The sequence below is a fragment of the Marmota flaviventris genome, chromosome 12 (genome assembly GCF_047511675.1).
Source record: "Marmota flaviventris isolate mMarFla1 chromosome 12, mMarFla1.hap1, whole genome shotgun sequence".
Classification (NCBI taxonomy): Eukaryota; Metazoa; Chordata; class Mammalia; order Rodentia; family Sciuridae; genus Marmota; species Marmota flaviventris.
The window spans coordinates 16,149,944-16,164,207 of record NC_092509.1 but is presented as its reverse complement, the minus strand read 5'-3'; the positions used below and the strand labels follow the sequence as shown (position 1 = coordinate 16,164,207).

The window sequence follows — 14,264 nt, the reverse complement described above, 5'->3', positions numbered from 1 at the left end:
TTTTATTTAACTCTAATTAACATCTATATTCTGGTATATTTCACAAAATGCATTAGATATAAAACTGCTTGACAACAGGACACTATATACTGTGGCAAGCTGCAGAAGGGATCATGGTCCTAATTATCAGGACCACTCCAGGGTCCTATTCCTTGGAGTAACTTACTTGGATTAGGATTCTTTGCAGATGGGAAGAAATTAAGGCTCCTAATATGGGGAGGTTATTCTAAGTTACTCAGGTGGGCCCTTAGGCTGTCACAAGCATCCTCTTAACAGGGACATTTGACCCACACAGGGGAGGAGAGGATATGAAGACAGAGGCAGAGATGGGCAGCCTACAAGTCATTAGCTGAATTAGATTTTCTTTCCGGGTTTCCTCTAAATATTATTTTAAATGGTGTGATACAATATTATTTTTTCTGCCCCACTCCAATTCTGGCATCTTGTAGAAGTTCTAAACCAAAGTAATACCCAACCCTGCCATTTCCTTACTCAGAACAATCAATTGCTTGAGAGGTACTATGAGAGGTATGCATGTCCTACTTTACATTGTATTTCTGGATTACGTTCTCCATGTTCAGCTAAAATCTTCATTATTCTATAAAATGAATTCTAAGCATCGATTTCAATATTATATACTTTTGTGAATGACACAGTCTGAATTTTGTTTCCTCCTTTTCTATTTGAAGTTCCTCATTCTAGGATTACTTCTAAGTAACTAAAGTTAGAAACGTACTCGTTACCTCATTAAAGATTCTCTGAAATGGCTAAGAATTGAGCTTCTAAAAATCATTTTTGCTATTAAATTTTTACAGAAATTTGGTACAGGAAAGTCTTTGTGCTTTTTGAATCATTTCCTGTCCTTATTGCAGTGCTCATGAAAAAGAGGCATGCTTTAGCTGAACCAGCTGCTGGGCTGCCAGGAATAGTAAATTACTCCAACACTCCGATCTGATGCGATCCCACTGCACTTTTTTTTTTTTCAGCAGGATTTCCTCATTTTTCACAATTATTTGTTTCCACTCTAAATTAGCTTCCTAGAAATAGCCTCTATCAGATGTCTACTTAGTTCGGTACAGAGTTGCCACAAACGAAAAGAACCCACAGTTCATTATTTCCACATCCCTTTAATTAAAGTTAAAAATACAGCTTTTTTTTTTCATTGAAACTTTCCCTTCTTTCCTTGAAATAGATCATTGTTAAAGTACCAGAAAAAAAATCAAGAGTCTCTAAATCCATTTTGAATTCTTCATGATTATTGAAATTGATCATTAAATGCTTTGGATTTAAAAATAACAACAATGAAAAGTCATTGATGTGTTTGAGGAACTGGTAGAAAAAAAATCCTAGACTCATTCAGTTGGCTTTAGTTTCAGCCGTTCTTACCTGTATTCATGTTCCCAAATATGGATCCTTCTAGTGACATTCAGATGAATATGTTCATTAATTTAACTATCGGAGAGATCTTAGCAACGCAACACACCCCAGGAACCGACCTCATCTTCCTGATTTGAGTGAGCCATTTCTGTGATAGTCTACTTATTCTTAGGGGCATAAATCATTTTGATTATATAAACCAGAAGAGGGGATTTCTGGTGGTCCCTCTGGTGGTCCCTCCTGTGGCACAGGTTGCCGTCCCTCACTCTTGCTCACACAACAGAGCACATTGGCAAATGGGAAATTTTCATTTTTTTATTAATTCTTTTTTGTTATTGATGCTTTTCATTCATACATATATACATGAATATTATTTTTCTCTTTGTTTCCTTTCCCTTTTTCTTTTCTGTAAAATTTTTATTCTGCTTTCTTTTTTTTAGTTCCTTCTCTTTTTGCTTCCTTTTTAAGTTTTATTTTTTATTGGTTTTATTTTTGCTGATTTTTTAGCTTCTTAGTTTACTTTATGTCTTTTTCACCCTTTTCTATTGTTGGCATTGTGGTTGTTATTTTTGATTTTTACTTAATTTCTTTATCTGGTTTCTATTGATTGCTGTTCCTTTTCTGCTTTCTATGCTGGGGCTCAAGCCCAGCGCTTGGAGCACGTTGAGTATGTGCTCTGAGGCTGAGCTATAGTTTCAGCCCAGCTCAGAGAAACTGCACATTACTCCAGCCATTACCTTCCTGATTGAACTTTGGAAGATACTTAAACTTTAAGAATAGGGAGAAAAAAGTCCTGGGTCACTGACCCAGCCCCAAACAGGCACTGCTGAGCAAGAGCTGAAATTCCACTCCAGGACATTCACCCCCACAGCAACAGCAGAGAAATAACACAAAGGTGGTGAATTCTGCATCCATGAGGGAACTCAGCATAGGCTGCTTCCTTACCTATCAGAGCACACACTGCTGACAAGCTGGAGGAAGAACCCCAGAGGGTGCCACCCACAAATCTGGCTGTCTACATCGCCCCTGCCTGAACTACCAGAGGGATCCCATTCCTGTGAGAATTAGGTCTTTTAGAATTAGGGAAATTAGGTCTCTCAGACTCTGACACACACATTGTTTCAAAATCCTCTAATCACAGCCAAAGAAACCAGAGGGAAACTCCACCATGAAGCTCAGTTGTAATGAAAATCAACACTAAACAACAACCCAATATCCCAGAACACAAAATCAAGAGAAGGCTGCTGACTAGGAAGGCCCTTGCATAAAAGTGGAAGAGATATTTATTCCAACAGATGTACAAATCTCAACATAGAAATAATAAATATGAAAAACAAGGCAACACGGTACCTTCTAAGTTCACAATCCTCTAGTAAATAATACCAAAGATATTGAAATAGATAAAATTCTGAATAAGAATTCAAAAGAATGAGTTATAAAAAAAAAAACTCAGTGAATTCTAAGAGAATAAAAACAAATAGCTAACTAAGAAAGACAATGCAGGATACAAATGAACAATTTTATAAAGAGACAGAAATTTTGAAAACATACCAAACACACATGGTTGAAATAAGTCAGAGTAAAATCTCAGTTGAAAGCTTCTTCAATAGACTAGAGCAAAAGGAAGGGGAAAGAAAGCATTTCAGGACTTGACAGAAATAAAAATAAGACTCTAAAATATGAAACATACAAGATCTCTGGGACCCCTTTAAAAGACCAAACATACACATATGCAGAAGAGATGAGGGAGAACAGGGCTGAAGGTATGGAAAAACTATTCAGTAAAATAATTGAAGAGTTATTTCCGAAATCTTGGAAAGCCATGGGTATCCAAATACAGGAGGCATTTAGAACTCCAAATAGACATGATCAGAAAAGAAGGCTTCCTTGACATAGTATAGTTAAGCTGCCAAAAGTACAAAACAAATAAAGGATATTAAAAACTTCAAAAGAGAAGTTCCAAGTACATTTAAAGGCAAACCCATCAGAATCACAGCAGATTTCTTTGCAGAATCTCTAGAGGCCACAGGAACACAGGATGGTGTGTTTTAAGTCCTGAAAAGAAAATAACAGCTAATCTATATTACTATTCCCAGCAAAATGATTCTTGAGAATTAAAGATGAAATAAAGATTTCCCAGGACAAATATAAACTAAGAGAACTATTACCACTAAACCAGCATTAAAAAGGATATTTAAGGGAATCCTATATACCCAGAAGAAGGTAAAAGATAAATACCACAAGAGTACAGGAAAGGATACATATCACTAGAAGAGTAGGTAAGCAAATGAAAATTCTGAAAGAATAAAACATTATCAACATGGAAATCATCAAATCTCGAATATAAATTTAAAAAGACAAAACAAAAATAAGGTAATCAAAACAACCAGAAGTAAAACAACAAAATGACAGGAACAAGCACCCACCTTTTGGTAATAAACTTAACAGTAAATGGTCTTAATTCTCCAACTAAATGATGTGAATTGGCTGATTGTTTTCAAAAATAAGACTTGATAATATGCGTCCTGCAAAAAACTCACCTCATTGGCAAAGACATATACAGACTAACAGTGAAAGAATGAGAAAAGATATTCCTAACAAATGGAATCCAAAAGCAAGCAGGATTAACTATACGCATGTCTGGGGTTAAACAAACAAACAAACAAAACCAGACTTAAAGCCAAAATCACTTAGAAGAGATAAATAAAGTTGCTATATGTTGATAAAGGAAACAATTTATCAAGAAAACATAATAATAATAAATATACATGCCCTGAACATCAGAATATCCAATCTTATAAAACAAATATTACCATGTATAAGATTAGATATAGGACCCAATACAATAATAGAGGGTGACTATAATACTCCACTCTCACTAGAAGATAGATGAGGCCATACTACCAAAAGTGATCTACAGGTTTAGTGCAATTCCATCAAAATACCGATGACATTCTTCACAAACTAGAAAAACTTATCATAAAATTCACATGGACCTACAAAAGACCCCAAACTGCCAAAGCAATCCTGAGCAAAAAGGGCAATGTTGGAGGCATCTTAATACCTGATTTCAAATGTACTACAGAGCCATAGTATCAAAAAAAGCCATGGTATTGGCATAAAAACAGACACATAGACCAATGGAATAGAACAGAGGACCCAGAAATAAACTTGCGAATCTATAGCCAACTGATTCTTCACAAAGATGCCAAAAACATACACTGGAGAAAAAAAGAGCCTCTTCAACACATGGTGCTGTTAAAACTGGGTATCCACATGTAGAAGATCAAAACAAGAGACCTCTATCTCTCACCCTGCACAAAATCACCTTAAAATAGACAAAGACCTCAATATAAGACCAAACACTTTGAAGCTGCTGGAAGAAAACACAGGAGAAACTGTTCAGGATATTGGCACGGGCAATGATTTTCTGCATAGGACCCAAATAGCTCGGAAAACAATAGAGAATTGATAAATGGAAGTACACTAAATTTAAAAGGTTCTGCACAGCAGAGTAAAAGTCAACAGAGTGAACAAACAACTGTCAGAACAGGATATCTTTGCCAACTATTCATCCAACTGAAGATTAATATGCAGAATGCATAAAGGACTTAACAAACTTAACAAAACAATAAGTAATCCTATCAGAAATGGGTTAATTATCTGAGTAGATACTTCTCAAAGGAGAAAGTATAAAAGGTCAATAAATGTATGAAAAAATGCTCAATATATTTAGCCATCAGGGAAATAAAAATCAAACTACATTCAGATTTTCTCTCACCCCAGTCAGAATTGCTATTAAAAAAAAACCAAAAAAACAAATGCTAGTGAGGATGTGGAGAAAAAGGCATTTTTACACACTGTTGGTGGGAGTGTAAATTGGTAGAGTCACTATGGAAAACAGTAAGAAATTTCCTCAAATAACTAAAAATGCAGAACTATTCATAATAGCAAAGATATGGAATCAGTCCAGGTGCTTATTTACAGATAAATGGATAAGAAAAACATTATGTTTGTGTGTGTATACACACACACATATATGCATGCATAAATGTATCTATCTATATGTATATATATGAGGTACCATGTACATATACATCATATATATATAAATTGTATATATCATGTGTATATGCCATGTATATGCCATGTATATATATAATGGACATACCTTGTATATACAATGCATATACATTTGATTTTAAAAATTCAAGATTGAATCTTGAAACAGAATTGAACTGAAACTGAACTTGAAATTTTATATATGGTAGAAAATGTATATATGGAAATCACATTATTTGTAGGAATGTGGCTGAAACTGGAGGACACCATATTAAAGGAAGCAAGCCAGACACAGAAAGACAAGTATCATATGTTTTTTTCTCACGTACAAACTTCAAAAAAATGTAGATGACCGGGAAGTATAAGTAGAAGAGGGCCTTATTAGGGAAGGAGAAGGGGAAGAGAGAGAGGGCAAGAGAGGGGACAAGGGATGGTGGACATGATCAAATGTCAGTATATGTATGTATGTCAGTGTCACATTGAAACCCACTGACTTGTAAAATCAACAATCAATATGTATTAATAATTATCATCATAATAGAAGGTCATGTTTCATACAGGAAGCAATGGCCAAATTCACAAGAATGGAGGGGCACTTTGTAACTGGACGACAAAGTTAGCAGTGTGGCTTGAACACAGGTGTGCACAGGGAGGTCGGGGTTGATGAAGACTGAAGATGAGCCTAATACAGGCAGGATCTGTATATCACCAAAGGGGTCCAAGATTCATTTTGTAGACACCAGGAAGTGAATTAAGGATGTTAAACAGAGGGTAGCAAGATCATGGTGGTGCCCTATATTGGGTAGATTTGCAAATGTTTGAGAGAATACTGACAGGAAGAATTGTTACCAGAGTCGGGCAGAAATGTAAGATTCCAAAATAAAAGAACATCATTAAAAATGAGTGAAATCGAATTAGAGGAAAAATATGAGAGTGGCCTTGTGGGAACGTTTGTCTCGAATTGCCAGCAGTGGGTAATGGAATGGAGTGGTCAAGAACATTCCCTGCCTCCTGGATCACAATCCCAGCAATTTACCACACACTATTGAGCTCTGTCAAGTTGTCACTGTTAAGAATGTAACATTGTAGGTCTATAAGGAAATATCTGTGCTGGTTAAAATAAAACCAGCCCCTCAGAATTTGAGGTGTAAATCTGATGTAGTGTTTTAACTGTCCATTACTGGCATACAATTAAGTGTTTTTGATTCTGTAATAAAACAATTATGGAAATTATGTTTTACATTGTCAAGTTAAGTGGAAACCCATGATTAAATTTTAATTTTTACATAATTGTTTAAGTATACAAGGCACATTAGAAGACACCTTTAGGAAACAGAATGTAGAAATATTCTGATTAGGCACACAAACTGATGCGTCTAAATTGTACCCAGGCCCAGAGCACCAATTGGTTATTAATAGCTTTCTACAGACTAAGTAATAGGGACAGACTGCTTTGTGAACAGGACCTCTCCACAGGTTAGAAATACCACAGACTTAGGGAAAAGGAGTGAAGGAAAAATGATGGGAGACTGTGCAAGTCGTATGGTGTCTATAGAGTCTAGTGGTAGTTTACACCAGTGCAGGAGTGGAAGTATGGAGACTAGCAAGGCCATGTTGATGGAGGATGACCAGTAGTTGCCTTTGATGTTTCTGGACACAAAGAAACTCAATCCATACTTAATGAGCATCCTCCAGGTACCACACACTGTGAAAGTTTCTTTACAGAGAATGGGCAGTAAGTATGCAAGAGGACCTCACTGACCAACTAGCGACAGGGGGAATGAACGTCTAGACAGTGATTGATCAATTTTATTTACTAGATACTTAGTAAATACCACAAAGGAGTGGACTTGGGGGCTCAGAATTCCCTCATGAGGCAAAACCTTTTTGCTGGCATGTTGCAGATTTTTCCAGGTGGAAGAATAGGGAATGATCTTTTGGCAGAGGACACGAGCTAGTTCAATGGCCTTCAAACATAAAGGAGCTGAAATGTTTAACTGTGTGGAATGCTAACCAAGGACCCAAGTTAGGTGCATGAGCTGGGCTGACCTGGATATGCATTTGGAGAACTTCTTGAGATCAGTCATTGTAGGGTTTCTTATTTTCAATGAAAATGTGTCATATTTTAATCTCAACATTCAAGAAATATGACGATGGGAGACATTTATGCAGAAGTGAAATACTCAGACTTGCGTTGGAAAGGAAGTCTAATGTCAAGGGCAAGGATGTAGCTGGAGAGTGTAACACTAGAGTTAGAGCATCGAACAGCTCACTGCAGTAGCAAAGGGTTAAAGCCATAGGGCCAAGTGGCAATGTGGCAAAGCAAAGAGGAGCTGAAGGAAGTCTGAAGGACACTGACAGGGAATACAGAGGTAAGGGTTAGTTTTCCCTAGCAGTCAGTTGGGACACAGAAATATAAGTGACAGGAGAGATATCATCAGATGCGTTTATCAGATTTTCAGGCAAGAAAGAATCAGAGCAAAGGAAGATGACACTCTCTCCCACTTAAGTAGGACTCCACCCAACTCAGCACAGCCCTCAAGGGGCTCCTAGCCTCTCAAATCAGTAAAACAATGAGATTAAAGTCTGTGGTGCAGTTACTGTTAAAATAAAAATTCCCTTATTAATATATTCTAAGCTGGTAACAGATCTCCTGGAGAAATCAGTGTTCAGTAGCATCATTGAATTCAATTAACATTTATTTGCTTCTATCGTGTTCTCTGCTCTGTGTTAACCTCCCAGGGAAATATATTAAAAAAAAAAAAAAACAGAAAAATACTAACAATTCCAAACTCTTTACATATAATGTGTTTTCTTGCCACAGATTCTTCTTTTCTTTTTTTTTCCTTTTGGTTCTGCGGATTGAACTCAGGGGTACTTAACCACTGAACCACATCCCCAACACTTTTATATTTTATTTTGAGACAGGGTCTCTGAGTTGCTTAGGACCTCGCTGAGTTGCTGAGGCTCGCTTTGAACTAACAATCCTTCTGCCTCAGTCTCCCAAGCTGCTGGGATTTAAAGCATGTGCCACTATGCCCAGCTCTTGCCATAGATTCTTATGTGACTGATTTTATGTGCCTCCTAATTTGGAAGCTGTGCTGTATCTGCTGGCGAAAGAGGCTTCTGACAGTGCACTTTAGAGTCTTGGGATCAGGAATATTAGTCCCGAATTAGAGATTTAATCATTTTATTTTAGACTATTATACTTTGTTGTATAATAGTCTAGTTATTAGTGCTTAGGGTAGAAACCCCAAAATTCTTTGTTAATGATTTTTACTTTGGTAGAAACCTTTTTATTGTTGCTGCCTATGTAAAATAGGGGAAAAGAGCAAAATTCACATTGAGACACTATTTGTGTTTCTTCATCTCAACACTGTGTTGCCCCATTGTTGAAGAGCCATTAGACATTACCATCAGTCCACATTATTTATTAAAATCTGTATTTTTTATGAAAGCTAAATTAAAACATGAATTTTCAAGAAAGTAACCAAAACTTTTGGTGGCTCATTTGCGTGTTGATGTTGATTTAAACATCGATGTCATGAACGCTGAATAATCCTGAATAATCTTGATTTAGGAAAACCACCAAAATCATGAATTCAGAGAATCCAAAAGGGCAGGTAACTTTTCAAACACGAATCTTTGCTTCCTGGGCAGAGAAACACATTTTTAAAAGAAAGTATTTTAAAAAGGGCACACACAGTCTCCTTTCCCCTAAGAGAAATAGTCCACTTTACCTACCACTGTAATCTATTCAACAAATTTAGACACCTACTGACTTGTTCAGCTTAACACAGAAAGATATCATTATTTTGTATTCAAATATCACTCAAAATGATTGATTTACTTTTCAGTGGGAAAACTGGCTCAGCAGTTGCCTGGCTGACACTCGCTTTTCCAATTTTTGAGCTGCCCCTTGTCCTAGCTCTAAGTGCACATCCCATATTATATTCCTGATTGAGGAATGTTCATGAACCAGTAGCTTTTCTTCAACAGCCAACAGCCACATGATTAGGTACTAAAAGCTGACACTTGTGTGCCACTCCATACTTTAGCACAGACAGGATTCCAAGCTCGACTAAACAACAGTCCCCTGGCTGCTTGTCTTCCTTTGGTACAATGCTGTCGATTTCCCTGTCTGGTCCTCAGGGTATTCATGGCATTCTTTAATGCAATATGCTGATCAACAAATGGAATATAAGGCTGGAGGAATTCTCCTTTAGATTTTACAGTACCTACTTTTAGGTGTAAAGTAAGGAATAAGTAAAGAAAGGATTTTAGGATGAGTAAAGAAAGGAATATCAGAAACACAGGAACCATTTTAAAACCAAGATGCTGATTACTTTATCACAAAGTTCGTTTTTAGAAATGATCAAAAGATGATGTTTTAGTAACATTTAACAGTAAAGATGTTAGACTTTCTTACCTAAAACTATACTTTAAGAAAAATTGAATGCAAGAATTTTTTTGTTATCGAAATGAGTTGGTTTAAAACCAATTTATTACTGTTCATACATATACACATTTAATGTTGTTTCTCCATACCCAGATACACACTCTGGACCTCTTGTTTGTAATTTTATGTATATATATACATCAAATCTCAACAGGCAAGTATAAGTCTGTTTCCTGAAAAGAATGTCAGAAACTGGTCACCAAGACATTGTAATCTTCCAACTCATAAGATAGAGACTTAAAAAGTCATTAATAAGTGACCTGCCATTTTGTGAAGTGTTGCCTTTAGGGATAATAAAGAATACCCACTTATTTCAAGAATATACAATTCTTGCTGTACTGCTTTCCCTACTTGGACATATCAAAGCTTTAATAAGGTGATCCTGCCTGTGGACCCATTACATTTCTGCTTACATTACTGGATGAATATTCTTGATACATAATTTATTAAAAGATTAGCTCTGTTTGCTTGAGGTATGTCAATCCAAAATAGCTCATGCATTAAAAACTGGAGCGCACTATCAGTCCATTCTCCCCTCTTCAATGTCTTTGTTAGCTTCTGCCTTCCCCTTGCCTGTCCTTGCTTGGGTAATGTGTGCTACTTGTAACTCTTCCTGATCAGCCTATGCTGGCCTCCTAAAGATGACTGTACACATGAACCATATAGCCTTAAAACACTGTTTTAGCAAACCTATGGTCTTCCTTGTTAAAGCTGTGTGGTGGTGCAATCCAAGAAAACACATTTAGATCAACTAATTTTAAGCCCTCTTCTGAGTGATGTTCAGTACTCATTTGACACAGAGTACTTTTTTGGGGGTTCTGTTATTTCTCACTGTATTTTTAAACAAATAGCTCAAACCTACAAGAATTACACATAACACACACATTTTCTACCTTTACCAAATTAGATTCATAGTAGGAGTCTTCCTTAGACATATGAAATATATATTTTAAATGTTTATGTAAAGAGTACATATGCATTATATTTAGTATATCTTTCTATATACACACATATATAGATGCTTTCATATGTGGTACTTTAAAATGTTTCTGACAAACTCAGGGCTGGAGTGTTGAACAAAAGCAATTACAATAACTACAATAGTTATTATAATAAATCCTTAGGCTCTATTTTCTTATTTTCTTTCTTCTCTCTCTCTCTCTCTCTCTCTCTCTTTTTTCCCTCACTAACTCATGGAGGAAGTCATTCTACCTCAGCTAATATGGGGTAAGGTAATCTCTCATCACTGCTGAAATGCTATTTCTAAAAACAATATGCTTAATGATAAACTAATAAGGTGGTTAGTAGAGTCAGTTATGCATTTTCAGGACTTGTTATCTTGCTCACAGTGTTTTAAATGACATAAACCTCATGATAGGTTTAAAGTCACCACTTTTCATTTTAATTGTTAATACTTTTTACAGATTAATAACAATTTAAGATAATATCCATACTGAAAGATATTTAATAGACATCTTTGTACCATGGCAAACGCAATGGCTTCTTGTTTAATCCAAGGACACAGGTTATTATTAATCACTGAATTACTCAGTTAGCCAGTAACTACTTGCTGAATGATGGACACTGGAAAAGTATGCAGGAGTAAGACAGGGATTGCCTTCCACAAGCTGACCATATAACTAGGTTGGTGGATTCATAAGTCAGTCCTTGCAAACGAATTGAGCATGATCTGTCAAAGAGGCATGTACACAGTATAGAGGTGCAGAAAAAAAGGAGGGGGAGATAGTTTTAAAAGGAAGAGTCAAGTTCTATAGATGACAGAACAGGTAAATCTGTGACTGGAAGGAAGACTAGGAGCTTGATTGATGGACAGCATGTGCCCTCATGAGGAGGCTCAGGGGATCACAAAAGGCTGGAGCGTTTCTGGGTGGGACTTGGTCAGCACAGAGGCTAAGGAGACACCAGGGAGGTCCACCTTTCTGGGGGGTTCACAGAGCCTCAATTCCACCCACTGCCAGTCCCTCTTCAGCAGACTCTGGCCTTCAGGGAATCATCTTTCACTTCATTGGCAGTGCAGCATATACTTAAGCTTGCGTCTCTCCCCGCACCATGATTACGTTATGTTAAAGTTCTGTGCTCCAGGTCACAAACTCCCACTGATGACAACTCTTTCTATTTTCTGTCTTCAAGATACGTTAGACTTCAAGTCTGAAAACCTTGCATCTCTCTCTTACAGGTTATGATACTGAGTGAAACACCTCACTCCTTGGTTTTTAGAGATACTGTTTTAAGATACATTAGATTGATATCTGACTTAATTGGTCTCTCTTAGAAGGAGACTATTAAAGTCACAAATAATTTTTAAAGTAAATATGAATAATATATGATGGCCAATAAAACATGAAATTAGTAAGAATCCATGAGGAATTGTGCATTCAGTAGGAATGGCAGTCCAGCCCCACGACCCTTCTTTTTCTTTGCAATGCATTTCAATCCTAATGTGAGACTTCTACATATGCCTTTTGGCAGTGCCTAGGGATTAGCAGTACAGAGAAGGCAGGGCCCAGGGAAGCAGGACAGAAGAAGTACCACGGGCATCTCCCCACAGCCCCTTTGCAGGGGCAGCAAAGTAGCAGCAGGCCTGCACCATCCCACTGTACCAGGGCTCCTACCTGGATAGCACCCCAAGCCTCCTCCACAACCTGCACTGCCCTCATCCTGGGAAAACTCTACTATGGCTAAAGCTACTGCAAAAATAAACAAGAGGAATAAAGGGGAGCATGCACAGCAGCCCTAGATAACATTTATGATCTGCATGAGAAATAAGTTGGTTGAATTTCCATGTGAAAGACTCCCTGGCTGCCTATGTGGATGGATCCAGAGATGAAAAAAAACAAACACTGCCATTGTTTCCGAGGGTTTATAATTAACATGTGAGGGAGCAGGACTTGGCTTTCTGGTCTGAGTGAGACATGTCAGCCAGGCAATCCCTGAGCTGGAGAGATGGTCACAAAGCATGTGCCCACGCTCTTGGCTTGCCACTGCCCGGGTTATCAGTGCTTTCCACCTTGGGAACAAATTATGACTCATTTGGAAAATGTCACCCATTATAATTACTGAACTTTGTCCAATACAAGCCCAGAGGACAATACCTTAAGCTGGTTCGTAATAAGACAAATACCGAATCCCATCTTGAACATGTGATTATGAAAGTGAAAGTTCAAGCCCTTATTCTCTGCCCTTGGTGATGCAGACCCTAGGCCTCCACCTGCTTTCTTATTTGTCCCCTTCCTCTCCTCAAAAGGAAAGTCATTTATAATTTGGTAACAGCCCAGCCTTCATAACAAATTAAACATTGCTCTGATACTCCCTGATAGACCTAGAAAAACCCATGAGTTTTGGGCATTTTTATTTTCTTTAATTAGGTTGCCAAATCCAAGTCTTTTTTGCATTTTGTAATTTGATTGAAATTATTTGTTCATCTTTATTTTTTTTTTAATTCTGGATCTAACAAAAGAGATCTTATAATTGGGCACATTTCTAAAAGTCCCCTAAATACAACATATGGCAAGAACAGTTTCAAATTCAGAGGAGTCCTGCCATACATTACTCGAACATCACACTACATGATAATTTGTGATAATGTCTTCACAAGTTCCCGTGAAGGTGACGGCTGCCATTCCTTGCCACGGCTGTGATAAACCAGCCTAGCAAAATGCAGCACAGAGAATACTATGGTTATTTGCTTCATTTCATTTCTTAGAAACTAAGCCCTCTAAAGGTTTAATAACCACTTTAGGCTTTCACAACTAGTAAATGGTTTTGAACCCTGGGCTTTCTGATTGTAAAATCTGCTCCTCATGATAATCTCATCCTCCCCAGGGAACTAACTGGTAACTTAGTAAGAGTAGCACAGTGCTCCTACACACTAGACAAAATTAATTTATGCAATTCACATTATGTGATAAGATCTGTCATTACTAGTCCTATTTACAGATAAGAAGACCAAGGCACAGAGAAATTAAATGACTTGCCAGCTTTGTAGAGCTGGAAAATGACAGAAATGGGTTGCCGCCTCAGGAAGTCTAACTGCAGGGCCTGCTTACATGTAAGCACTATGTCACAATATGACAAAATGAGTATATCACCTATCACCAAGGTTTTTGTTTCAATTGTATGCAAACATTTTATTGTCAAACTAGCTCCATATAAATGAAATTGAATAAAAAATTTTAAAAAAACCTACTTGTGAAGAGCCTTGATGTTGTATATCATGATGGGGATGGATACATTCATTCAGTCCACAGGCCACTGAGCAACTTGTAACAGAAGTATGTGCCATTACTCTGCATATCTAAATGGGCACACAAAAAAGATGAAAAGGATCAGTCAATAAGTATTATTT

The 14,264-nt window shown here is 37.1% G+C and overlaps 1 protein-coding gene across 2 annotated transcripts in view; it reads right to left on the bottom strand.

The window, feature by feature from the left end:
- The window catches only part of Chrm3 (cholinergic receptor muscarinic 3), a 426,898-nt gene that overhangs the window by 277,180 nt on the left and 135,454 nt on the right, over positions 1-14,264 (bottom strand). For both annotated transcript variants that reach the window (XM_027948040.2, XM_071619697.1), the window contains exon 2: positions 14,106-14,213. The gene's annotated coding sequence lies outside the window, so the exon portion shown is untranslated. The remainder of the gene's footprint in view (positions 1-14,105; positions 14,214-14,264) is intronic.